The sequence below is a fragment of the Dasypus novemcinctus genome, chromosome 18, assembly GCF_030445035.2.
Source record: "Dasypus novemcinctus isolate mDasNov1 chromosome 18, mDasNov1.1.hap2, whole genome shotgun sequence".
NCBI classification, from domain to species: domain Eukaryota; kingdom Metazoa; phylum Chordata; class Mammalia; order Cingulata; family Dasypodidae; genus Dasypus; species Dasypus novemcinctus.
Window position 1 is genome coordinate 82012429 of NC_080690.1, and position 14111 is coordinate 82026539.

Here is a 14111-nt window from a genome sequence, read left to right on the forward strand (position 1 = left end):
CAACTTGAACCTGGCAAAAAGTCCACATGGAATCGATACCCCGCCCCCCCCCCCCCCACGATGGCTGCTGGAAGACCCCCATGAGATGTGACCATAAACACTGAGCCTTCCTCCAGAACCAGGAGAAGCCCTGGATCTTCTCCAGGGGCCTCATCATTGGGCCCCATTGTTGGTTGATGGGTGGGGGAATCAATCAAAACAGCAAACAACTGAGTCTCCTCCCATGCCATAAGGAAAGGGGTGGAGTATTTAGTGGGTTAAAGAGCAAGCGCCATGGCCTCCTGCTCTCCTGCTGCCACCCTGTCCCTTTGCCCTATTCTGGCTTCTTCACCCCAGCCTGGATCAAAACACAAGCAGCCCCGGGCATTTATGATCTGTAAGGGGAACTGCAGTCTGTAAATCAGCCTCTTTATCACTCTTCAGGCCCTTCCTTCCCACCTACGGCCATAATCTGTTATTTCCTTCCATTTCTCTTCCCTCTCTACCTAAAAAAATCACTCACCTAATCAGCGAGGTGTGCTTTGAAATTCCTTTCCTGCAGTTTAGTCAGGGACCTATACAAAATCCAGCAACATATTTCTTTCTAGTTTTGAGGCAGGTCAGCACAGGGAAAAGAGCAAAGTCCAGTCACTGCTGGGACCCCACCTGGAAGCCCCTGCAGAGAGGCAGCTACTAAGAACAAAGGAGGAAAGACCCCACAGAGCCCTTGCACACAAGACCCCATGTGGAAAGACTCTGAGGAGCCCCTGCCCATGAGGCCACATGTGGACCTCTCCTGGGGCCAAGGGGAAGCCCTGGAAACCCAAGCAAAAGGCCTCCCCATTGGTTCCCTAAGGGCTAAAGGGTAGGGCAAGCAAGGAGACAGCAGGCAGCTGGGACCCCTCCCCACAGCAGGACAGGGGAGGAGTGGGGAAGGGCTTTACTAAGGGCAGCTCCTGACCCCAAGTGCCCCTCTTCCTGGAGCAGTCTGCATCGGCATCTGGGTGAGCACTTTCCTCTAGTTTCTCAATAAACCTTCACTGGCCTAACTAAACTGGCATGCTCTGAAACTCTTCTAGGTGCCATAGCCAAGAGCCCAGGGGCCTCCTGCACCTTCTGCCCTCAGTTTTGCTTTTTAGGAAAGTTTCCTTTGGGTCTCACCTTGTCCAGGGATGTTGACCCAGGTGCAGCAGGATGTGCAGGCAACAGCACAGATGCCTCCCTCCTCTGCCCACAGGTCACCTCCAGCTAACCGGGTATTGTTAGTCAGGGCTGTGAGGCTTCCAGGGTGGCCCTGAGGTTGCAGATGATGATGGTTCTTGGTACCTGAGACCTACCCAGGGGCTGAAAGCCCAAGTCTGAGCCCTCCTCCAGCACTAATTACACACAGCAGTGCTATGATAGAGGGCACAGCTACAGTACAAAACAGATGAGCAATTACAGGAGCTCATGGGCACTGGAGCTGCAACCCAGAGGGCAGCTCTTATCTGAAAGATGAGGGAAGAACATTTCAGGAGAGACCAGAGATGCTGGGTGCTGGCACGCGTCTGCACCTCTAACAGCCTGACTGAGCGTGGCTGTTGCCACAGTGGCATCCAGTCAAGGAAGAAGTTAGAAGAGGCCTGTGAGTCTGGAAGAGAATCCTAAGGGCACAACCACAGGTGCTCAGCAGGTGCTGGAGGGAGAGGGGCAGGCATCCTCAGGTGAGTGATGTGACAGTGGCGCTTCCTCCACAGGCCAAGGACACTTACTTGGAGGGCACTGACTTATAGCACCACACACGGGGACCCTCCAGAGGAGTGGGCTTTAATGACAATTGTGTTTTACCACCCCGTGCCAGTTCCTCCAGGCCAGTCATTCTGGGTAGCCACAGGGCTGCTTCTTCATCACTTTTAGGGCTGAGAAGTGGGCCCAGTACTTAAAATATCTAGGGAACTAATAAATTACACACAAAGCGTATAGCATCTTAGGACTTAGAAATAACTGTTAGAGATTAGTGCTTAAGAATAAATGACTGCTGCAAGAGCTTTAGAACCTATGCCCTAATTTCCTTACATGAATCTATTTCTAGAGATTATTAACGATAACTTATAGTAGAAGTTACATTTCATTTTATTTTTATTTTTTTTACCACAATTATGTTCATCACAGCAAAATATAATAAAATTTGGCTTTGCTTTTCCCTTACAGTCCTTTCTTATTTACAATAGGGTGACTTCATGTTCTTTAAGAGAAGCATCAGAGTAAAACAATGTAACTGATGAGAGATTTTGGCTGTTTGTATAACATCACATTTTTCTAAATAATTAAAACTGTAGCTTTTCCCCTTTTGTGGCCATCGCTGAAGTGGCAGTGGCCAAAATGAGTTTTAATCCCTTTGTGACTTCTGACCAGAGCAGGAATTGTAAAAGGTATTTGTAACAGTTTGATATTATTGATGAATTCCAAAAAGAAATATTGGATTATGTTTGTGAACTGATCTTTTCCTCTGAGCATATGTGATGTTAGGCAATTGTGTCAGCTGGGCTAGGTAATTGTGCCCAGTTGTTTGGTCAAGTAAGCACAAAGCTAACTGTAATAAAAGGGCATTTATGGACTTTAGTCACCATTGACTTTACTGCAGTGGTAAATCATAGATAGCTTGTTGTAATTACATCAGTCAAGGAGACTGCCTTCAGCAGTGAGTGAAGCTTAACACAATCACTTGATTCCCTTAAAAGGGGAAGTGATTCAAGCATGGAGAGAGAGATCCCAGCTCTTCTTTGGACAGCTAGCATCTCTCAGACCTCATCAAGAACCTTCACTGGACTTTCCTTGGGCCCCTGCCTGCAGCCTGCCTGCAGAACCTGGACTTGTGCATCCCCACAGTCATGTGAAAGACTCATAAAATCACATACTCCTGACAGATCTCTCTCGTTGATTCTGTTTCCCTAGAGAACTCTAATACACTACCCTTCCACACTTAGCCAGGCACTTACAGCTCTGACTTAGCTTCACCTCCTGCTTTGTGGTGCCTAAAGTTCAGCAAGTGGTGAATGCTAAGGGTCTTCTCAGGTCACTCTGAACCTTTGGCCTGCCTGGCCAGGTTCATGGCCTTAAGAACCCACAGGATATGTTGGGAGCCTTTCATTATTTTAATTTATTTTTGGTTATTTATTTATTTCATTCTGTAGGACCTTTTCAAAGCCCTCATTCCTCCCAGCATCTCCTTCCCCAGACACTTTCTCCCTGGGTGGTGCATCTGTCTCCTGTGCTCCTTGGGAGTTACCTCTTGCTCTAGCAATGGTGGTGAGAAGACATGCTTTCAAATTCTTTTGAAACACGCCACTTAAGAGGCCACCTCAGTCCTGCAGAAGCTGTGAGATGCACTAACAGAGGCAACGCTCTCAGTTGCCAGGAAAGCCAGAGCATGTGAAACATTTCTCCCAGGTCCTAACCCATACTATTCCTTCCAGCATCACTGAGCTGCACCAGGAAGATGAGATGCCATCTTCAGAGCTGTTGAGGAACAGTGGGCAGGTAATTCAAATGCCACCATGCTCTCTTACCAAAGCCCAGCAGCTTTTGTTTTCATTGTGGGTCCCTCTGGTTGTGGGAAGCTTTTGATCAGAGAGTGCATGAAAAGAATTTTGACAGTTTTTGACAGCTAACTTTTGGTTTCGGTGGAGGGAATTAGCCCTTTCCCTAAGCTTCTTTTTGTAACATCACTTCCTTGTGATTTCACCCAAATCCCCACCCCTCCCTTTCCAATGGGCCTTTATCCCCAGTCTCCAGCCCCCTCTTTACCAGTTAGCATCTCATAGGTTTCAGCATGACAGATGTTACCTTCCATACCCCTTCCTTCCCCTGTTTTTTCTGCCTCCATAGAGCCCAAGCTCTGCTCACACTCAGGTACTAGCTTGGCCGTTCCTCTCATCTTTCAATTGCTGATGAAGTCACCATGTTTTTGGTTTCCTAACCCCATTTCTAAACCCCTGCACTGACCTCCTGGGGAAGCCCCAAACCTTCCCTGAATTTTTCTCCCTGCTTCATCCTCTTCATGTATTTATAGTTTATATTATATTATGCATTATATTCTTATAACATCAAGGATACTGCAGTATAGTATGTGTATCAGTCAGCCACAAAGGGTGTTAATGCAAAGTACCAGAACTCTGTTGGCTTTTATAAAGGGCATTTATTTGGGGAAAAAGCTTGCTTTTACAAGGCCTAAAGCATCCAACTCAAGATACAGTAAGTGGTATTTCTTCACCAAAGTCTGTTGTCACATGTTGAAGCAAGATGGCGGGCATCATCTGTGAGGGTTCAGCCTTCCTCTTCCTCTTAAGGCTCCATGGGCCCAGCTTCTGCTGATCTCAGCTGTAGGCTGGAGGGCTTGTTTCTTTCTGGGCCTTAGCCACTCAGGACTATGGTCTCTCCAGCTGCAAACTATTGGGAGAATAGCAAATCTCACTCTGGGCCCCATGATCAGGTTCTCTGCTCTACCGTGTCTATGGAGTGCTATTCTTGTGTATTTTCTTATTTGTATCTACTTCTGTGTGTCTCCTTGATTGCATGTCCATTTATATAGCCCAGGAAGGGGGCAGGACTCAAACTCTACAGATACTCCACTGACATGGTCAAATGAAAGCTCTAATCTTAAAAATCTATTCAAAGACATCACAGCTGAATCTAATACAATGAAAGGGCATCATGCCCAGTGGAACAGACCACTTTACAAACATAATCTCTCTTTTTGGAATTCATAAATAATCTCAAACTGCCACAGTATGTAAACAACAGTATCAATATGGAAATTAATCATTTGTCTTTTATTTCTTTACCCAATTAATCCACACATTCCTTCAGAAAGTGTCTTGAGTTGAATGTAATCATCACATTCTTCTCAGTTCTTGTATAAAAAGCCCAGCACATATTAGGTGCATAATTCCCAAATGTAAATGAAGAAAAAAATATGTGAATGCATGCATATATGAATACATGAGTCAGGAGTGAAAGACTATTGCCAATTTAAACACAGTACCCAGGCTGCAATGATACTACACTGTTTGCAGATAAATAAAAGCTACAGAGTCAAGATCCAAACCAGAACTTGGACGAAATCAGTTATTTTCCAGAGCCTGGCCTCTGGCTATTTCCTTTTCATTATTTCTCATATTATCTTATTTAGCCAGTATTTTCTTTATTTTCTGTTATGTGCCAACAACTCTGCCAAGTTGGTATAAAACACTAAATATAGTAAAAAAGTATTGTTTGTATGCATGTTGTACATGGACTCCATAACCATGGCAATCACTGTCAAAATAATGAACCTGACAATAAACAAGTAGAGAGAAATATAGCATGACAATATATGATATGATATGATATGATATGATATGATATGATATGATATGATATAGTGTATACTGTGCCATAAGAATAATCTAAACTAAATAGCCTCAGGAATACTCCAGGCTCCATTCTTTCTTTAGAGCTCTTGGAATTATGCATCCGAGGACTATAGAGCTATTCATTGAGAACAGGCTATGCACAGATGATGTCTTGTTAGAGAAACCCAAATGGGTTTCAAACAGGAGCACCAAACCCATATTTCTTCTGTTTGTTGGTGCTTATTTGTAATTCTGCTGTTTCCCCCATTGGACAATCCCAGGTGAGGAACTTCAGGCCGGCATGCAGCAGGGATTTAACTAAGTAAAGAAGACAGTGTTCTCTGAAGCCACATCAAGGAGACCATCTAGTAAATGATTCTGTAGTTTAGAACAAGGTTGTCTAGTATGATCACTTTGACGAACTTCATTTTATATCTGTTCCTAAAGCACAGGACTTCAGGGGAATGGTCAATACTATTGTGGCCATTACAGATAGGCTCTCCTTGGCCTTGGAATTGAGGATTGACTCAGAGAAGAGTTGAATGTGGAGGTGGGTGGTGTAGAGGTATGGGCTCTTCTGATTTCTTTTAAACTGCTTTTTTTGAAATAATTTCAAACTTTCAGGACAATTGCAAAAATAATACAAAACCCATACTGTGAACTCCAACATTCCCCACCCTCAGGTCCCCCAATTTTAAAATTTTGCCACATTGGTTATATCATCTATCTATCTATCTATCTATCTATCTATCTATCTATCTATCTATTTTCTATTATCTAACTGTCATCTATCTTATCATCTATTTTCTAAACATTGGGGGAGTTAATGAATAATGGGTGTAGAGTTTCTTTTTGGAGTGATGGAAAGTTCTGGTAATTGATGGTGGTGAGGGTAGCACAGTACTGTGAATGTGATTAAATCCCATGAATGTTATGCTTGGGTATGGTTGAGATGGGGAAGTTAATGCTGTAATATGTTTCTACAATGTGATTTAAAAAAACAGCAAAGGCAACTAAAGAGATAATGACAATTAAATGTAATACATGATAGTGGACTGGATCTAATAATATAGGGGAAATGGCTCAAAAGGACATTATTAGGACATATGAAAAACTTGGAATTTAGCTTGTAAGGCCTTTCTGATTTTCAACACATGTATTCTCTAGCCATTGTGAATGATCTCAGCTGGGAATCTCCCCTGAAGAGGATCAGACTGATGATCTTCAACATCCAACTGGTTCCTACAAAAAGGAAGAAAAAAGAGTGCCACCTACTTCAAACTGACTTTTGCCTTTGTAGCTACATCATAAAGCCATTATGTTATTTACCAGTGATGTGTCATGACCACCAATCCAATGGCTACTTACGTTCACTGTCTTACCAGTTTCATTAGTGGCATTCAATGAACTCTTCACTCTAGAACCACGCTGTTCTTTTGACTTCCATAAGGCAATACTCACCTGGTTTGTCCTCCTTCTCTAGCTATTACTGCTCAACTGCTGGCTCACTCCTCTTCAAAGAATCTCCTAACTATTACCTCTTACTCCTTCATATGGCACAAATCTCTTAGTTACTATGCTATCAAAGATAGGGTTGACCATGTGACTTGATCCCTGGAAATGATCTATAAGAGAAAATGTCCTGGGAGGCTTCAGAAAGGAAAGACAGATCCTGTTCTGATTTTTAAAAAGTAAACCAGAGGACAATGCCCTGGCACACATGGCCACCTGCTTCCTGACTTTGAATGAGTTGCGAAGAGACTTACTACACACAAGTGCTGTGGCCATTAGCAGCCTTCTGGAGGAAGCTGTAGAGGCAGAGGTGCCAAAAAATGTATTGCACTTCATCATGGAACTTCTGGAGCCCATCTCTGGGTATTTCATTTTTTGTTTATGATGTAATTAGCCCATTGTTTTCTACCAGAGCTGTCTGCACCTGTACTAAAATACTTGGTTCAGTTACACTAGTCCTAGTCAGGCAGCAGAACAAAACATGCCTGGCCCTTAATTTTCTTAAGCAAATACACCACACATCCCCTTGGTGCACAGTGCAAGTGTGCTGTCATGGTGGTCACTACTGTGGCTGCCAGCTTAAACCCATTTGCATCTTCCCGTCACTCACATGACTTCTGGGACACGTAAGCCATGGAGTCACTTGCTCCTCCTGCCAGCCTCTCCAGTTATGCTTCTCTCCAGTCTCTCAGACTGAAGGCCCACACCAACATTCACCCGCTTTCCTTGGTTGCAACCTCAGAAATGTACGTGAGCTTCCCTCACTCTCGATCCCTAATCAGGTGATTCCAAGAAACATTTGGCCATGTTTGAAGTAATTTTAGATTATTGTGACTGGGGTGGAGGGTGGGTAGAGGGGAGATTGTTACAAACACTCCACCGTGTACAGGACAGCTCCACAAAACAGAGGAAAATCGTGCCCAAATGGCAACACTGCTGAGGTTAAGAAACACTGTCTTACCCCAACCAGTGAGCAAAAATACTTTGAACCTATGGTCAAAATATTGCCATCTTCTCTCTCACAGTCCAAGTTCTAACCACAGTCGTTGCTTGCCCTACCTGCTTAGATACCATATCTTTTCTCCTTTAAACCTCAACCTTCTAAGTCCTTCAGCATAGAGTGGCCACAAGGATCTTAAAATACACTCTCATATCCTTTCTCTATTTAAGTCCTTTCTGTGGGCTACCATTGCCTTTCAGATACTTCCTTAATTCTTGAATTGCAAGATCCACACTAATTTGCCCAATTAATCTGTGCATTCCTTCAGAAGCATGCCCAGGCTTATTTCATGCCACACACGCTGATGCCCATCTCTACAGGTTCTCAAACAAACCTCAGGGTTCTTACTTTCTTTTTAAAAGATTTATTTATTTCTCCCACCCCATCCCACACTCCCCCCATTGTCTGCTCTCTTTGTCCATTTACTGGGTGCTCTTCTGTGTCTTCTTGAATTCTCATTACGCAGCTCCAGGAACCAATCTTGGGACCTTCTGAAGTGGGAGAGAGGTGATTGCACTCTTGTGCCCCCTCAGCTCCATGTTCTTCTATGTTTTCTTATTTTCTCTCCTCTGTGTCTCTTGTTGCATCATCTTGCAGAGCCAGCTCTCAGCATCACCGGCACTCCTGTGTGGGGTTACTTTCCTGTGGGTGCCATTCCCACACAGGGGGACACTCCTGCACAGGGCTGCATTCCCACTTGGGCTGGCACTCTGTGTGGGCCAGCTCACCACATGGGCCAGTGTGGCCTCAGCAGGAGGTCCTGGGAACCAAACCCTGGACCTCCCTATGGTAGATGGGAGCCCAGCTGGTTGAGCCACAACCATTTCCTGAGGGCTTTTACACTGAATGAGTTCAAATCACTCTGCACTCCTCAGGACAGATGCATCTTTTTGTATAGAAATTGCTCTCACACTGACCCCTCTAACAGTGCCCCACATAATCACCAGAATCTTCATCAGCTGTCTGTCCTCTAAGGACCTCTGCATCCCTGCAGTGCCCACTTGCTGCGTCCCTTGGAATTGTAACTGACCGCCGTCCTGCCTCTCTGACCACTGGCTTCAATGGGACCTCACTCACGCCACCAACACAGAGCCTTCAGGCGTGTGATCAGTGACATTGTTTCACAGCCTTCTGCCTTTCTGACTTTGAATGAGCACGTGCAGTGGCTTCTCTATTCCTCACTACAGACTCATCCCTCAGAGGTCTCAGGTTTCCAGTACTGTGTACAATGTTGGGGAAAGGAACCTCTCAAGCCACACATAATCAGGATCCATCCAGAAAAACAGCCTGCCACGCTGGTCTGGGGGCTCCAGGGGCAGCAGTCTTTGAGGCAGCTGGCTCTGTGTCCTTGGGCCAAGGGAGACAAACTTTTCCAAGAACCAGATCTGGGCACAAAGGGCAGAGAGATTGTGGGAGAAAAGTCCATAGGTGTGGGTGCTTTCTAGATCATCACTATAAAAATGGGTAGGGGACAGGGAATGGCTCTTTAGCCAACAGCAGCTTACTCAGGTAACTTTCTGAGATTACGTAGACTTAATTGTATGGGATGGGGGAACCTGATGAAGTCAATAAGCAAGCAGAATTTCAAAGAATTGGAGAGGTACTTTTGAAAGGAAGGGGATTTAGACATTTTTAAAAAAGATGTATTTATTTATTTTATTTCTCTCCCCCACTCCCCCCACCCCAGTTGACTGTTCTCTGTGTCTATTTGCTGCATGTTCTTCTTTGTCCGCTTCTGTTGTTGTCAGCAGCATGGGAATCTGTGTTTCTTTTTGTTTCATCATCTTGTGTAAGCTCTCTTTGTGTGCGGCACCGTTCCTGGGCAGGCTGCACTTTCTTTTGCGCTGGGTGGCTCTCCTTGTGTGTGGGGCTCCCATATGCAGGGACACCCCTGCATGGCAGGGCACTCCTTGCGTGCATCAGAACTGCGCATGGGCCAGGTCCACACAGGTCAAGGAGGCCCAGGGTTTGAACCGTGGACCTCCCATGTGGTAGACAGATGCCCTAACCACTGGGCCAAGTCCACTTCCCTAGACATTATTAACTTGATTCCCTTACCTCCTTGTCCTATAACCACCCCCAGTCTCTGGTAACTTTTACCAAGGTCACACAACTTATAATTCACTGAATTGTGAAACAGTCCCACCCGATTGTACAATAAAAGCTCATGCCAAACTGTGACTCTACTAATAAAATTAGTTTAGATTTGCAAATTTGATCTGAAAAAAATGTGTAAGCCGTATTAACCCATGACCACAACAGCATAATGTTCACATGTTGATGAACTGGTAATATTTTAAACAACCTTTTAATGTGAATCTCACTTACTTGTATAATTTCTCCCATTTCCAAGAAGGGGTTCCTGAATGCTAAAGTTTAACTATGTCAACCAAGTTCATTCAAGGCCAAATGACACTGCCAGACTGAGAGTGCAGTTTTATGCAATCACTTTATGTCAAAGGTCTTTAACTTTCATTCACTTAATGATTAACTCCAGAAATTTGTAAGTCATCCAGCCATTTTAAATTTATTTTATATTGATTTTTAATGTTGACCCCTTTGAATATTTTAGCCTTACCTTAATTATTGTACATTTATGTAATTTTTAATCATTTTTATAAGAAACAAGTTCATCTGTAAAAATGACAGATCAAAATGATGGAAAATATTACTGGCAATCCCTTTTCTCAGAGATAAGATGTTATTTTTTGATACATAGTTTTCAGGTACTTTCTGCTTACAAAGGAGGTTACTAGTGAGGTAAGATTTGGAAAACTGCCTTTCACTTATCGTTTCCTGGAAAGCCTGTCAATTCAAGTCCTCGAACCCACTTGCTCTCCTGCCTGCAGCCTCAGAGGCCTGTCCTGCTTGACCTGTTCCCACATGGCCAGGTCCTCGACCTACCCCCGAAGCACTAGCTGTCCAGGGCCGCACACTCTTCGTGCCAGGCACCTGCTCGTGCAGAAGGTGGAAAAGAACGAAGGCCACAGCGTGGACCAGAGGAGGCCACTGAGGCAGGGCCCGGAGCGGCGTGGAGTCTCGGGGTAAGCGCGGGCCCGGCACCTCCGGCCTCTGTCCCAGCTCTGGTACCGCGGGGTAACTCTTCTGCCTGCAGCAGCGGCACGTGGAGCTGCGTTGTCGGGAAGCTTCCTTCCGAGGAGGGCTGGGAGGACGTGGAACCCACCTGCACCAACCTGCCAGCGCGGCGCAGGGCAGCCCGACCAGGGATCCCGCGGGGAAGCTCCTCCACTTCTATTCAGGGTCTCCTCTCCCCACAGGCAGCGCAGACCCCACAAGGCGGGTTCCTGGGGGCGGCCGTGGTCTGCATGGCTCTGACACCCCCCAAACAGCCACAGACCGTTTCCCAGGAAAGGCCCCGGTTTCTAGGATTCCTTCCAGGGGCAAAGAGCGTGGACCAGCTGAGACAGAGGCCGGTTTAAGTGAACATTTACCCCGAGCTCGACTCAGCAATGGGACAACCAACGAGCGGGGTCAGCGGGACCCCGGCCCTGCCCGCAGGGTCTGCGCAGAGCTGCCTTTTAGGACTGAGCGTGTCAAGTTCTCCCTGACGCTTACACCCGCGTTCTACACCAGACGGTCCTCCTTGGAGCCGTTCACTTACTCAGCGGTCGATGAAGATTTCTGAACCCCTGCTACGCTTTCTGTTCAATGTTTCCTTGGGCACCAAACTCAGGTCTAAACTCCAGAAACGATCCACAGTGCGTGTCTCGGCACTGGTGCTTGGCCAGCAAGCAGCTTGTCGCGTCTAGACCTTGTTTCTCTCCTGAGTACAATAACAATAAAGTCACAGTATCCTTATCTAAAGCCTCCCTGACTAAATACCTGCCTCCTCCCCCCTTGACCCTGGCCCTTTGCTGTGTCCGATGTCCTGTGCCCAGGCTCGGGACAGGCTCTCACACCAGCAGATGCCTGGGGCCTCACGCAACCACCAGCCACACTCGTACCCCCATGGACAGGCCAGGGGCCCTGATGGCCGCGTCAGGAGGCGGGAGCAACCGCAGCCCCCAGCCCCCACTCTCCTCTGGCCCGGGGAAATGCACAGAAACACAGACTCCCAGAAAGCAGGGCTACGTGTGACCAGACAAAGGGATTGGAAGGACCAGTCGCTACAGTGATGGGACATAGGGTTTTCAATTATTTACTGTGATCACTTCCATTTTCCAATTTGTCTTCATCAATAAAATGTTACTATTTTATGTCCAAAGACAAAACAATGTTCTCTGAAGGCTAAAGAAAGGGGAAGCAGCACATACTCACTCACCACAATTGCTATTTTAAAATGAATATCCTCTGCATGATTCCTAAAGGAAACAAGAGGGCAGGGGATGTACCTGCAGGAGGCATTTCTGCGCTTCGGCTCCTTTGCTCCCCAGGGCTCCCAGCCCCCGAGACCCTAATGGGCAGGCGGCTGAAGGCAGGAGCCGTACTACCCACCTCTCACCTCGAAGGACAGACCGAGCTTTACTCTGGCGGTTCTGCCCATGTCAGGAGCCTCAGGGATGCAAGAGGACCCCGGGCACCCCCGCCTGTCCTACCCGCACACGCCTCCTCTGGGAGTGCGTTTCCCTAAGTAGCCTGAGTGCACAGACCCCCAAGAAGGGCTTGTAGGAACTGGACAGCTGTCCCTGAAAGGGCGCCCCTGCTCAGCTACGTGTCCTGGTCATCTTCATTTCCCCGCTCTCCACCCTCTGCTCCTCAAACTCGAGTGCACCAGAGTTACCTGGAGGTCGAGGTCCACTCCTCGTGGGCCCAACCCGGAGCTCCAGGTCCAGTGGGTCTGGGTGGGGCCTGAGAAGCTGCATCTCTGAGGCTTCCAGGAGGCGCAGGGAGCAGAGGCCAGGGTGTGGGGCGACGACTTGCAAATGACCCACCAGCCTGAGGAGTTGTTATTCTCAATTTGCCTGAGAGAGCTCTGACTGCGAAGATGCCCTGTCCCTCCAGCTCGAGAGGCAGGCCCATGGGAGACTCACACCCCATGGGGCAAGGCCACACTTCTGCGGGGAAGGGGCCCTAGTAGGACTGTGGTGGAGTCCACGTGGCCGCCAGGCCACTCCCAGGCTTGGAGGGCACCTTCCGCCCAGGCTCAGGGACAGTCATGGTCTTGAATGTAAGAAATGAAGATTGGTTTAGTTTTCACGTAAAGGAACAAAATATTCATTAATGTAACCTGGCAGCCTACTGCCTCAGTCTCCCACTCCTGGGTTAAACAAAGGAAACCAGCTTAAGCCAGTTCTATAGGCAGTAAAAAAGATGCCTAAGAAAGAGCTAAGTCAATACCAATTCAGCACTAAATTCCATTCCTTATTTGACAAAGGGGAGCAGGTAAAAACTAAAATGGTTGGAATGTGATGGGGGAAGCGGTTAATCACAAACTTCTGTGCAGGTAAATTAGATCTTCTCAGATAGGCTGTAACTTCTGACATATCCAATCTATGGAGAAACAGAGGAAGGGCTTGTGTCCCAGCCTTAGGGGTATAAATTGTGTCTTTTTTCTTTGTTCGGGGTGCCAGTGATGTTTTCTGGTGGTGTGCCCCTTCTTGCAAGATTGAGAATAAATTCTTTTCTTCTCCACAATCAGGTGAGCCTTATTTTCTTCCAGAAGAAGATTTCTTTCTAACTTCTTTGGGGGCTTGTCTGGGATTCTGAGGCGTCAGAGAGTGGACCCCTGGGGTGGACAACAGGGAGGTGCACCCCACTGTTTAAGCAGTCTTGGACCCCACCAGTGGGGGCCTCACCTCTGGCAGCCAAGAGGCCTGAGAGCAGACACTTAGATCTGCTGTTCGTGAATGAGAAAAAGGGAGGGGGAAATCTACCTTTTGTTGACCAGGTGACTCCATGCATGGACCAAGGTAAGAACAAAGGCTATTAACTATTACCTTCATGGTCAGGAATTCTGATGAGTCTGAGGTTCACTGTGTGTGCATGAGACACATGACATACAGTGTGAAGTGAGTGCAGAGCCCCAAATTGCATTTCCCTTTTCACAAGACAGAAAGGGCCAGATATGGACAAAGCCAAAGATTCAAAAGAAAGAGACCCAGACAAGATTCAGAATGGGAAATAGAGGCAGTCGGTTGACTGGGAAAAAGGGGAAGGGGGTATCTGTAGGATCCCTGGGAGACATTCCTCCAGACAGCCCACTAGGGAGGATGTTAAGGGATTGGACTGATAGTGATTGGACCAAGGGAAAAGACAAGCAGAAAATGATTAAATACTGCTGTTGTATC

General features: G+C 46.7%; 1 long non-coding RNA gene across 1 annotated transcript; it reads right to left on the minus strand.

Annotated features, from left to right (window-relative positions):
* Positions 1 to 6365: 6365 nt before the first annotated feature.
* On the minus strand, positions 6366 to 12810 carry LOC131274412 (uncharacterized). Its single transcript, XR_009181684.1, has 2 exons — positions 12605 to 12810; positions 6366 to 6593 (listed from the first exon to the last, which is right to left on the minus strand). It is a non-coding gene; the product is annotated as an uncharacterized lncRNA (long non-coding RNA).
* Between the last annotated feature and the right edge of the window lie 1301 nt (positions 12811 to 14111).